Source organism: Ovis canadensis, chromosome 3, assembly GCF_042477335.2.
Source record: "Ovis canadensis isolate MfBH-ARS-UI-01 breed Bighorn chromosome 3, ARS-UI_OviCan_v2, whole genome shotgun sequence".
Lineage (NCBI taxonomy): Eukaryota > Metazoa > Chordata > Mammalia > Artiodactyla > Bovidae > Ovis > Ovis canadensis.
In genome coordinates, this window is record NC_091247.1 from 38,395,472 (window position 1) to 38,408,428 (window position 12,957).

Here is a 12,957-nt window from a genome sequence, read left to right on the forward strand (position 1 = left end):
CTTGGGTAGGGAAATCTCTCCTGGAGCTCCTTTCTCAACAGATGTCCTCTGAGCACCTGCCACTCATCCGTCTCTCTGCTGGAATCACATCATGTGTTTGATTGCTTACTGTGTGTCTGCATAAGGGCAGCTCTGATCTGGAGTAGAGCCCCCAGTGGAGAAGAAGGAAGGGATGCTACATTATTTTTCACACTTCTACATCCTCTTCTCCTTTCCTCCATTTGAAATGGGTGATGCCATCATGGCCACAGAAACCACTGGCTTCTAGATCCAAGGAAAGAGGGCTTCTCTGAGGCTTTTTCCCTGGCTTTGACCTCTTCCGGGATTTCTGTAGCACTTTTGAGCACCCCATCTCTCCCACTCTGGGACTAGTTCATCTCTGCACTAGTCTCCAGTCTCACTGCTAGTTCAGGATTTTACTTTACATACAGGCATCAGTGCTAAGTGGGACGGAGCTCATTCTTATGGAATGGATATGACATTATAAATTTTCTACTTTGCCTATGAAATCTTTCTTCTTTAATAGCTCATGGTCAGTCCAGACTGTAATAATTGTCTTCACCCCTTCGGTGAAGATAAACCCATGTTCTGGGCAGGGCTGTCTTGCAGGTGAAGACTCATTTAAATCTACCAGGGTGGGTGACTGAGTGTGAAGGACATAGCTGGGAAAGGAAGCCAGTTACTCCCTCTGAATATTACTCTCAGCCAGGATAGGAAAAGACCACTTGAAGCAGGTAGAAGTCACTGAGACTCTTGATTCAGGCCTTTTGAGATCCTGGTATATATGTCTTTACTGTCATCAGTGAGATCTTTGGTTGGCTGGCCTTATTAACTCAGTTGGCTGAGCTAATCATAAACTAGATGGAAAGGCTCAGTGTTGAACCTTCCCTTAGGTTTGGTGTTCTCTGAACAGCAACAGATAGCATCTTCCACCCACAAAGCCCCACCTTAGAGGACTTGAAGGCTTTTTGTGACTTGTCCATTTCTGTCGCATCCTGTGAAAGACCATGGTTTTAACTGTGAAGAACAGGGAGTGAGTTTACTTGGCAGGAAGGGGGAAAGGGCTTGTAATAGACATTTAGAGATCTTAAATAGACTCAGTCAGTTATTTGGTCAGTCTGTTCAGTTCAGTTGCTCAGTCATGTCCAACTCTTTGTGACCCCGTGAATTGCAGCACTCCAGGCCTCCCTGTCCATCACCAACTCCCGGAGTTCACTCAAACTCATGTCCATCGAGTCGGTGATGCCAACCACCCATCTCATCCTCTGTCATCCTCTTCTCCTCCTGCCCACAATCCCTCCCAGCATCAGAGTCTTTTCCAATGAGTCAACTCTCCACATCAGGTGGCTAAAGTATTAGAGTTTCAGCTTTAGCACCATTCCTTCCAAAGAACACCCAGGACTGATCTCCTTTAGAATGTACTGGTTGGATCTCCTTGCAGTCCAAAGGACTCTCAAGAGTCTTCTCCAACACCACAGTTCAAAAGCATCAATTCTTCGGCGCTCAGCTTTCTTCACAGTCCAACTCTCACATCCATACATGACCACTGGAAAAACCATAGCCTTGACTAGAGAGACCTTTGTTGGCAAAGTAATGTCTCTGCTTTTTAATATGCTCTCTAGGTTTGGTCATAACTTTCCTTCCAAGGAGTAAGCAGTCAGTCTGTAGGTATTTATAATTATTAGTTGATCTATAATTGCAGAAGGCTTACTTTCCCCAACTAGTCTTTCCTGTGATGAAGACATTTCCTAAGATTCTTTCCTTAGTCCCTTTCTCTGCTCCCTTCACAAGCTATCCCTGGTTGATGTCATCTCTGCTTATCAAAAACTTGCAGATCTCTATCTCCAACATAAGTCTCTCTTCTTAGTTCCTGACTCATGATGACCAAACACTATTGATACCATAACCTGGATGAGTCTTAGCCTTTTAAACTCTACATGTCTCAAGTCAAATTACATTGTCCATCAAAGCATCCTCTTTTCCCTATTCCCTCATTTCTTCTTATCCCTATTCCTCTTCCTTTGTTCCTTGATTTGGGAGCATCGCCATCCAGGGTGATTAGTAAACTTGCTTCTAAATCACTGTTTTGCTCTGTTCCCCCACCAGGAATTTAATAGGCTCTGAGTATAATGTAAGATGTTTAGGATGTGTCTAGATGGTTTATTTTTTCTTTTCCTTGTCTTAAATTTCTTGTCTGCAAGGCATGTATAGTTGAATTCCATAGAGAAGTTAACAGAAAAAATAATTAAAGGTTAATGTGAGGTTTAGATTTTAAGTAAAATGGAAGTTCTGGAAAGGAAGCGTCTGAGGGCTACAACACTTTGAGAGGAAGCTTTGTGAAAGAGGTGAGAGTTGACTAAGGACACCTGAGGTGGGATAGGGACCGGAAGACCTCTTTGGAAGCATGTGCAATGGTGAAAGGATGGGGCAAATAATTCGCAGCTTGTTTCTTGTGCAGGTTGAGTAATCATCAACTCCCCCATGAACTGCTTCTGCTCGGCACTAATGTACCTTGTGTACTTTGATTCTGTTCAGAAGGTTCTGAGGACTTGAGTATCCTAGTGTAATCTGTTAGTTAGCTTGGAACTGTCTCTTCCTTTAAAATTTTGGCTCAAAGCGTCATTGTGCAACTTGTGGGAACTCTTGATTCCTTTACCCAGAATTCACCATGTTCCTGGGAACTCTTACGTTTATGGTCACTCTGATGTTGAGTTCTTGCTTCCGTTAAATTTGTTCAGATTGTAGATGGTCTTTGTGTCTCAAGTTGCTCTTCCTATTTCCGTCCACATTGACTTAGATGGTAGAACTCAGATATCTCCCAGCTCAAAGCCTTTGTTTGTGTGTGTAGCAGACTGTTAAAGTTTGGCGTAGTGGAGAGTATTTTACGTTGCAGCAAAGTAAGCAACTTGAATTCTAACACTGGCTCTCCCTGTCCCTTAAAGTACTTTGCCCACCTTTGCATTAGAGATCCATCACTGTTACTGTATGTGGCCTTGGTGTCTCTTACAATCTTCTCTCTCTTTGCTTTGCAGACCATCCTTACTCTGTTACTACTAAGCACTGCAGATATTTCTCACTCCTATTATGCAAAGCAATTGAACTCTTAACTCTCCCTCCCAAGTTCACCTTGAATAGCCAAGATCCACTGAAGGACTCCACTGAATAAAAAGCTCATCTGCTTAGCCACACAATGGATTTGTAGAACCTCTTATGTGTACATTATCTTCTCGCATTTGGAAGTATTTCTTGTTTTAAATAGCATTTACTTCTTCTTAACCCAGAAATGGTTTTGCTTTGAAGGATCTGTGCAGAGGAGGTATAAGAGAAAAGGGCAGCAATGTGAATATAAGCAGGAACCTACATAAAACCTATTGTGGGCAATGAAAGAACTCATCTAACTGAAAAGAAGAATTCTTGTTAGGGAGTAGTGCTCAGCATAGATTAGGAAGTCCAGAGATGGACCTACATTCAGTGGGAAAGGATAGTGTTTAGGACAAATATCTAACCATTTAAAAGAAAATCTCTGCCACCTTCTAGTAAAATAAATTCCATATAAATACTTTTATTTATTTTTATTTCTTCTTATTGGATTGGCCAAAAAGTTTGTTCATAAAATCTTATGGAAATACCCAAAAGAACTTTTTGGCCAACCTGATATTTATTTTTATTTTATTTTTAAAAGTAATTTTTACTGGAGTATAGTTGATTTGCAGTGTTGTGTTAGTTTAAAGATTTTTACATAAAGTGATAAGTGTACTTGAAAATAGTTTTTTTAGTGTGGTACCAAAGGCAGAAACCATAAAGGAAAAAATGTGGTGGATTAGTTTTTTAAAAATCACAACAAACACCATAAGCAAAATAAAAAGTAGATGTCAACTGGTTAAAAAGAGTTTTCAGCATATCTCTAATGTGTGCAAAATTCTTAATTTGTAAACTCTTACAAATTAATAGAAAAAAACAAGAAAATGAGAAAAGTCATAGAAAAATAAGTACAAGTGATTAATAAAGAATATAGAAAACAGCTGTTTCATTTATAATCCAGAAAACACAAACAGAAATGAGATACCATTTTTCAGTATCAGTCTATATTTAGACTGATAAGTTTAAAAAGAAGAAAATATTTATTGCTGGTGAGGGCTGGAGGAAAAGAAGAACTTTTCTCTTGCTGGGAATGAATATTAATACATTTTCTCTGAAGTTCAGTTTGGTGATATGTATCAGATTTAAGGTACACATGGTCTTAAACCAGCAATTCAACTTCTAGGTATTCATCCCGATGGTAAATGTGTAGAGATACATATTTGAGGATGTTTACTATTACAGAGTCTATAAAGCAATCAAAATAGCCATTGGTAAGGGACTGGTCAAATAAATTGTGGTATGTCCATACAATGATACATGAAGTAAATCTTTAATTATTGACACAGAAAGATGGCTATAACAGATGCATGGAAAATATATAGCATATGAACCTATTTCAGTTGAGATATAGTCATAACTATCTTCAGTTCAGTTCAGTCGCTCCGTCGTGTCCAACTCTTTGCGACCCCGTGAATCGAAGCACACCAGGCCTCCCTGTCCATCACCAGCTCCCGGAGTTTACTCAAACTCATGTCCATCGAGTCGGTGATGCCATCCAGCCATCTCATCCTCTGTCATTCCCTTCTCCTCCTGCCCCCAATCCCTCCCAGCGTCAGAGTCTTTTCCAGTGAGTCAACTCTTCGCATGAGGTGGCCAAAGTACTGGAGTTGCAGCTTCAGCATCATTCCCTCCAAAGAACAAACAGGGCTGATCTCCTTTAGAATGGACTGGTTGGATCTCCTTGCAGTCCAAGGGACTCTCAAGAGTCTTCTCCAACTATGTAGATATATTTTAAAAATCATGCAGTGCATTAACAAATTGTCTTTTCTGATTCAGAAAAAAATAGCCACTTTAAAAAAATTAGGAAATAACGAGTTGAAAGAGTAGCATTGAAATATATACATTACTGTATGTAAAATAGATAACTAGTGGTAAATTGCAGTGTAACATAGGGAATTCAACCTAGCTCTGTGGCAGCCTCGAGGATGGGGTGGGAGGGTAGGGGGCAGTTCAAAGAGAGGGAACATAAGTATACTTATGGCTGATTCATGTTGTTTTATGGCAGAGACCAGTACAACATTGTAAACCAGTTATCCTCCAATTAAAAATAAAATTTAAAAATAGAATAATTATAACAATATCTGAAATTAAATAGTAAATACATTCTGACTTGTGATGGGTGGGCTGAAACCAGGCTTTTTTTTTTTTTTTTTTTTTTAACCTTGTTGAGCTAGGTAATGAATAGTGGTGATAAAAGTAGAAAGTTTTATAGTGTGAATGTATGAAATGAATGAAGTGAAAAATGAGGTTAGAGAAACAAGTTAGGAAGCTATAGTGGCGGTGTAGGCCTGAAATATGAACTAATAAGGCATCAACTGGGGTAAGCAGTAGGATTATAAGGAAAAGAACTAATCTGAAGGGCATTTCATAGAAGAAACCACTGATCTGATCATCTCTCAGGCAGGAAGAGGATAAAGAAGAAAAATCAAGTCACTGATAATGCCAAGGTGTCTGTTTACCCTGTGAAGTTGGACAACTACTTGTCGTGACAGATATAGGGGCAACTGGAAAGGAGAAGCACTCTTTCTAGAAGAGGAGACAAACTTGTTTCTTGGGGTTGAACTTGAAGGGCTAGAGGTACATCTGAAAGGAAATGTTCTTTAGGCTGGGGATTCCCATTTAAAGAAAAAATTACATGTGAAAAGAGAGGTAATAGGTGAACATGGGGGCTCTAAATCTGACACCCTTGAAATTCTTGGGGATGGGATGGGTCGTACTTGGTTCTCCCTTTCCTATCTGCAGTCTTGACAGACTGCGAAGAGGAATGTGGCATTGGTCTCATTTGGAACCTGAGAACAGAGCTTGAGAGGTAGGATTGGGCAGTAATCATCGTTATTTTAAAATCTCTCTGCCATTTACAAAGGCCATTATGTGCAGCAGTTTATAACACAATCCTGTATACTATGTGTGATTTTTTTTTACTCCTTTATAGAACTGAAGTTCAGTTAGTAAAATTAGGACTCAAACTAAGGTATGCGTGTGTGCTCAGTCACTTGAGTTGTGTCTGACTCTTTGTGACCTTATGGCTCCTCCTTTCCATCAGGCTCCACTGGCCATGGGGATTCTCCAGGCAAGGATACTGGGTTGGGTTGCCATACCCTCCTCCAGAAGATCTTCCTGACCCAGGGGTTGAACCCATGTCTCTTATTTCTCTTGCATTGGCAGGCAGGTTCTTTATCACTGGCACCACCTGTAAAGCCCAAACTAAGGTATGCGAAGTGAAAGTCACTCAGACGTGTCCAGCTCTTTGTGACCCCATGGACTATACGATCCATGAAATTCTCTAGGCCGGAGTCCTGGATTGGGTAGCGTTTCCCTTCTCCAGGGGATCTTGCCAACCCAGGGATCGAACCCAGCTCTCCCGCATTGCAGGTGGATTCTTTACCTGCTGAGCCACAAGGGAAGCCAAAGAATACTGGAGTGGGTAGCCTATCCTTCCTTTCTCCAGTGGATCTTCCTGGCCCAGGAATAGAACCAGGGTCTCCTGCATTGCAGGTGGATTCTTTACCAACTGAGCTATCACTGAAGCCCAAAGATCTAGTATGTGTGTGCTCACTCATATCTGACTCTTTGCAACCTTTGGATGCAGCCTGCCAGGCTCCTCTGAACTATGGGATTTTTCAGGCAAGAATGCTGGAATGGGTTGCCATTTCCTCCTGCAGGGGATCTTCCCGACTCAGGGGTCAAACCTGCATCTCCTGTGTCTCCCACATTGCAGGCAGATTCTTTACCCGCTGAGCCATAGGATACAGGCCTCAAATTCTGTTTCTCATGTCTTCATTCTCTGTCACTTAGAGACGAATTTTCCAAAGAGGGAAAAACTAGAGCAAAAGCTGTAGCCTGGGTATAGTGGTACCTACAATTAAGAGGTAGGAGGAAGATGAGAGCCGGGGAAGACACCATGGTATTCACAGTCACTGCCCTGTCCCCTGTCCCTTGTAGGCCCTGACATTCCTCTAACCAGAGACTGTTGGATGTTCCATTGAATTCAAGGGGGAAAAGTCCTAATCTATTCATAAATAGCTTGAAGTATTTTAAGTAAGGTTGGACAGTTTGGTTACAGCAGAGTTTGTGTGGTAACTTGGTAGTTCATGAGATTCTGGCTTCATTCATTTGAGAGCATTGCAATAAAAGCGTATTTACTTAGACCCATGAAGGAAGGGCTTAACTAGTTACATGAAAAAAGAGTTTCTTTGTGTGTATGTGACATCATTAGGTTTGTTTACTTTTGGAATGACATGGTAACTTAGTTATGTATGCATTAGCTGGTAGAGAGCCAAAGACGACCGGCTTCGATGAGTAGAAAAGCCTTCAATGAGTAGAAAATCAGATGTCTCTTAATTCACTTCAGATTCCCAACTGACAATCATATTTATGGGATGAAATTGTTTAACTGGTCCTGATAGCATAGACACAAAAAGCAGTTGTCTCCTGTCAGAAGTTCTGGGTCACAGGGTCTGCTTTAGAGGTGTCTTAGGCAGCTGACAGACTGCTGTCTGCTAAGGGTCCTGTAGGGCACCCTTGGAGCTGAGTGCTTGGAGCATAGTGGGCAGTCATAGTGCTTGGAGACAGTGCGTGATTGAGTGGGTGAGTGAGTGAGAGAGCGATCGTGTGAAGGACTGAAGGGATCTCTTGCCCAAGGCATGCTGAGTTGTGTAGAGCATTCTTCCCACAGCCTCCCATTATAACTTGGCTAGGTGGTTTGGGGACAAGTCTTAAGACTCAAGGTGTTATAGCAGGGAGGGAGGAAATGGCACCATGGGAAGTTTCTGCTCTGAGCTGGTGACTCCACAGAGAGGGGACATTCCCAAAGTCAGTATGCTAGTGTGACTTGAGTCACAGTCACATGATCTCTCCTCCTAAAGAGAACAGGCTGCTGAGACGGTCTGCGGGGCAAGTGAGAGGCCCATGGAGGTAGGAGAGTTCCTGTTGGCAACCTGGATCTTTCTCAAAGAAGGCAGCTACTTTATAAGTCATCTGTAGGAGGCTCTCCACCACCCTTCCTCCTCACTGCTTGGATTCTAAATCAGGAGCCTCTCAGGCTCATCCCCGGCTTTTGCTTACCCAGCCTGGCCCTGCCCTCTGGCTGTGTGCCGCTGGTGATTATTAGCCTGGCTGGAAATTATGCCCTCTACAAGGTTAAAGCAAATTGGGAGGTTCTGGCTCTGGCTCCAGGGGGAGCAGGGTCTGTCACCTGGCTCTGCCCTGTGTTTCGTGGCATGCTTGCCTGGCCACCTCTTCTCCTTTACACAGCCCTCCAAGCCCATATTTCTGCCTGGGTGAGGGTTAAAGCCTGGTGTCTTCAGAGGGACTGTGGGTGCAGGAATGCCAGTACTTTAGAAGGGTCTGCTGCCAGTCCCTGTGTTGTGCTTTAGGAGAATTACCAATTTCATACAGATGATCTCATGTTGAGGGTGGTTGGGAGACAAGGACATGGAGATTTTTCATATTCACAAAAGGATTTTCCACTTTTTTTTTTTTAGCATTAAACCTGCTTTTCAGAATCAGATTTAATTTCCATACTTTAAATAATGTGCAGTTATTTGCATCAGAAAAAACTTTGGAGATTTTTTAGACAAATTTCCTTGTTTCAGAAATGAACAAAACTGCGGGAGGTCTAGGAATGGCGAAGTGGCACCTGTGCTTCGAATGCTCAGATTATGTGAAAGGAACTGAAGCAGACACTGTATGAGGGGAAGTCTCAGTCCCTCCTTAAGGAGCCTTTCTTGGACCATTTTTCAGGTAAGAGAGGGAAAAATGCGTTCCTTCCCCTGGAATGCTCTGCTCACCCTCCTGGTTACCTCAGATTGGGTAATTCCTGCTCCCATTGACTTTTACCTTAGTCTTTTCAGTCTGAACACCAAATGACATGATAACGTCTTAGTATTTGGTATTCTTAAGCCGGCTTTAAATAAGTGAAAACTTTTATTACAGGTTATGAATGGCTGAATGCAACTTCACTGAGTTAGCAAAATGTCATGGAGGATCTTCAAGGATCCTGAGTTAATTGGTTGAGTAGATTGATTTATTGTTAAAATTATCCAGTCTGTAATAGGTACTTGTAAAGTCTATGCATTTGTTTATCAATTACTTATTAACTGTAGAGTTATGTAATAATTTGATATAAAGTGATAAGGTATGACAGGTGTAAGACTAATGTTGTGGGAACTCAGAGAGGAAAGATTATTTTTAGCTTTTGGATCTAAAGAATCAGGGAAGTTTTGTGAAAACCGGTTTGTCTAACACTAAATAGACTTGCTTGCACCCTAGTCAGAGGTGGTGTTGATTACAAAGGGAAATCTATTCTCCTCATTCATATATTAAAATTCGGAATTTATAGCAACACAGTGTATTTATTTTCATGGTTTCTTTGCTAATCTCTAAAGCAGTTTTCCAAAGAACAGACGTTTGGTAAATAAGAGGAGTCCACTCTCTTTTATTAGATAGTCTCTCTGCAGCTGGCAGCTGGGGGCAAGGGTGGACCCTGTCAGGGAGGCTGCTCTTTCGAGAAGCTTGTTTGAAGAGAGGAGTGTTAGTGAAGAGGGGACACAGGATCTAGGGAGGTCTGTTTATTTTTTGAGACCTAAGCATGATTTTGCGCTGTGGGGAAAAAGTAGAGAAGGAGAAGTTGAAGACAGAAAAGAGAATAACAATTGTTGAGCAAGTCTCCTGGGGAGGAGGGTCTGCTGTATCCAAAGCACTGGTAGAGAGATTAAACTTGAACAAAAGACAAGGCCGTCGCTGATTTTAACTGTATCACCACCACACCACCGTCTATTGCTCTCCTACCTTTCGCTAGCACTCTGTTGAGCACTGTCAAGTCTCATGTGATCAGGGCGAGGGGCATGGTGTTGGGGTGAGGGTTGTGATGGGCAGAAGGGTTTGATAAGATTTTGGAGAGACATTTTCCTTCTGTTGGGCTATGTGTTCTCTGGGCAGCAGAAGTTGAGGTCATCTGCCAGGAGCAGTTGGGAGAGTGTAGATAGTGGCATGCCTTTTAAAAGCTGTTGTGCTCATGGAGTGATCTGAAGACACATGGGAGGATAACTGAACAGTGCTGAAGACCCAACTAATATTGGAAGCAGGCGCTTCCTGGAGGGAGCAACCCTCATGACTAATGATTGCTTTAGCAGTGCCCACTCAACAGCTTGGGGGTTAAAGCAGAGTATATTCATACTCAGATAGGAGCTGTGTTCTGTGGGCAAATGGAAAACTTGGAGTAGGAGGAATCTGGGATATTAGTAGCAGAGTGGTCATCTAGTTGACTAGAGAAAGAAGTGAATTGAGGAGAGGACTGATAGGCAGCAAAGTGATGAGGGAGGTGGTATCGCGAGGCTGGAAGCCGCAGTGAAGTTGAAGAAGCAGCTGTAGATGAGATGAGGAGAGGTCCTATATATAGGAGGATATAGGAGATCGTGAGCAGGCAGCAGATCTGACTTGAAGTGGAAGGGCAGACTGATCAAGGAGGCAAAGTCCTTGATGAGCGAGAGGTTAGTTAGTAACTTAACAGCAATGAGGAGGAGGCGCATAGTTGTTTGGTATAGACCTCGGCCAAGGGAGGGTTTTTTTTGTTTTGTTTTGTTTTTAAGGTTATAGGAATAAAACAACACTGAGATAGACCATCTGTTTCTCCTTTGGATACCACTGGATACTGAAGGATGATTTTTATGGCAGAATCTTCATTGTCCAGAAACCAAGTTCCTTAAGGAGTATCAGGTTTCAACTAGGGAAAAGATGTCCAGAAGCATCTTTTAGTCCTACCTTCTGCACAGCTGGCTGAATACCATAGAGTTTTAGCACTGGGGAGGCAGGTTGCTGCTGCTGCTAAGTCGCTTCAGTTGTGTCCAACTCTGTGCGACCCCATAGACGGCAGCCCACCAGGCTCCCCTGTCCCTGGGATTCTCTAGGCAAGAACACTGGAGTGGGTTGCCATCTCCTTCTCCAATGCATGAAAGTGAAAAGTGAAAGTGAAGTCGCTCAGTCGTGTCTGACTCTTCACGACCCCATGGACTACAGCCCACCAGGCTACTCTGTCCATGGGATTTTCCAGGTCAGAGTACTGGAGTGGGTTGCCATTGGGTAGTTCTGGCCAAATGGGACAGCCTCCACAGAGTACTGGGTCTATAGGCAGAGTTTGCAGCAACAAGGACTAAGTACTCTTGCAGGGAAAATCCCATTTGGCCACTAGGGTATTTTAACTGTTCAGGATCAGAGTGGGGCCAATGCTTATCTTCTGTGAAAGGCTGAGGGGAAACTTTAACGATTTCTTGGCTGAAATACTAAGAGTTATTGGACTCTTGAGCCTTCTATTCCTGTGGGGTTTGGAATGTATTTTTTCCCTCTGCAGTGACAGCAAATAATGCCCTAAAGCCCACAGTTTGAAAGGGTCTGGAAATACTCAGATTATTGTTTATAAAGATGTTTTTGGATTTTCAGTGGCTCAGGATTTCTTTGACATTGTTAGTACATTACTCAAACATTTAGGAAAGAAGCCTCCTAGTAGATGCAAACGAGCAAGCAACTAAAATTTTCACATTTCTTTTGCTTTTTTCTGGATTAATTTACACCACCACCGTGGCTGTAAAACCAGATATGAACAGCTCAGAAAATGATTGCTTACTCAGCCATTTCACCACAGGAACCTACTAAGCACAGCTCTGTGATCCCCAGCAGAAGAGGCTGTGTGGCTCAGAGCTTCAAGTGCATTGCACCCATGACAGTACTTTCTAAATTGTTCATAATTGCTTTTGCCACATAAAGATGAGAAACTACTGTGTGACATAGCCAACATAAACAAAGATAGAAGACAGTCAACAGGCTGGGAGAAATTTTGGGGATGTAGGTGATAGTGGATTAATTTCTATAATATATAAAGGGTTTCTAAAAATCAATAACAATAAGACAACAGACTCTATAGACAATGGGCAAAGAATACAAGTAGACAAGTCACAGCAGGGCAAACTAAGTTTCGTTTAAAGAAGTGCTTAGTCTTGAGCACAGTGTTCTCTGGATGAGAATGTTCCTTGCATTGGTAAATATCCATGAGTAGGACTGTGAAATGCTGTGTGGCTATGAAAACATAACAATAGCTTCTGTATCAGTGAAAAAAGCAAGTATACCCCACAGAACTGTGAAAAGAGGGGTGGGTGAAAGTACAGGTCCTGAGTTTTCTGGGGACAGTTGCAACTTTGTTTTCATTTTAAATTTGTCACAAAATGTGACTTTTATACCTGTGTGAGGCTTGAATGTAAATAAATTCATATCCACCCCCCTAAAAAAGAAAAAAGCAAGTACAGAGCAATATGACCAGAATGTTCCTATTTATGTATTTAGTTTTTAAAAGACCTACTTACTTATCTTGCTTTGGGGCTGTGGTGGGTCTGTTTGCTGCACACAGGCTTTCTCTGGTTGCAGCGAGCAGGGCCACTCTTCATTGCAGTGCATGGACTTCTCATGGTGGTGGCTTCTTTTGTGGCACACGGGCTCTAGGCATGCAGGCTTAGTAGTTGCAGCGTACAGGCTCAACAGCTGTAGCTCTTAGGCTTAGTTGCTCCACAGTATGTGGGATCATCCCAAACCAGGGTTTGAACCAGTATCCCTTGCATTGCAAAGTGGATTCTTAACCATGGGGCTGCCAGGGAAGACCCCTACTTATTTATTATTTTTAATGTTCTCACTTATTTGATTTGGACTGTATTCATCTTGTCTTAAATTTTATTAGAGGATTCCTTTAGGTTAAACAATACTTAAGGCTGTGGGTTTTTTTTTTAATGTATTTATTTATTTTTGGCTTTGCTGAATCTTCATTGCTGCACA

General features: G+C 42.2%; 1 long non-coding RNA gene across 7 annotated transcripts in view; it reads left to right on the forward strand.

Annotated features, from left to right (window-relative positions):
* LOC138436781 (uncharacterized) overlaps positions 1-12,957 on the forward strand; it is a 60,791-nt gene that overhangs the window by 38,542 nt on the left and 9,292 nt on the right. For all 7 annotated transcript variants that reach the window (XR_011255594.1, XR_011255595.1, XR_011255596.1 and 4 more), the window contains one exon: positions 8,736-8,883. This is a non-coding gene — a long non-coding RNA (uncharacterized lncRNA). The remainder of the gene's footprint in view (positions 1-8,735; positions 8,884-12,957) is intronic.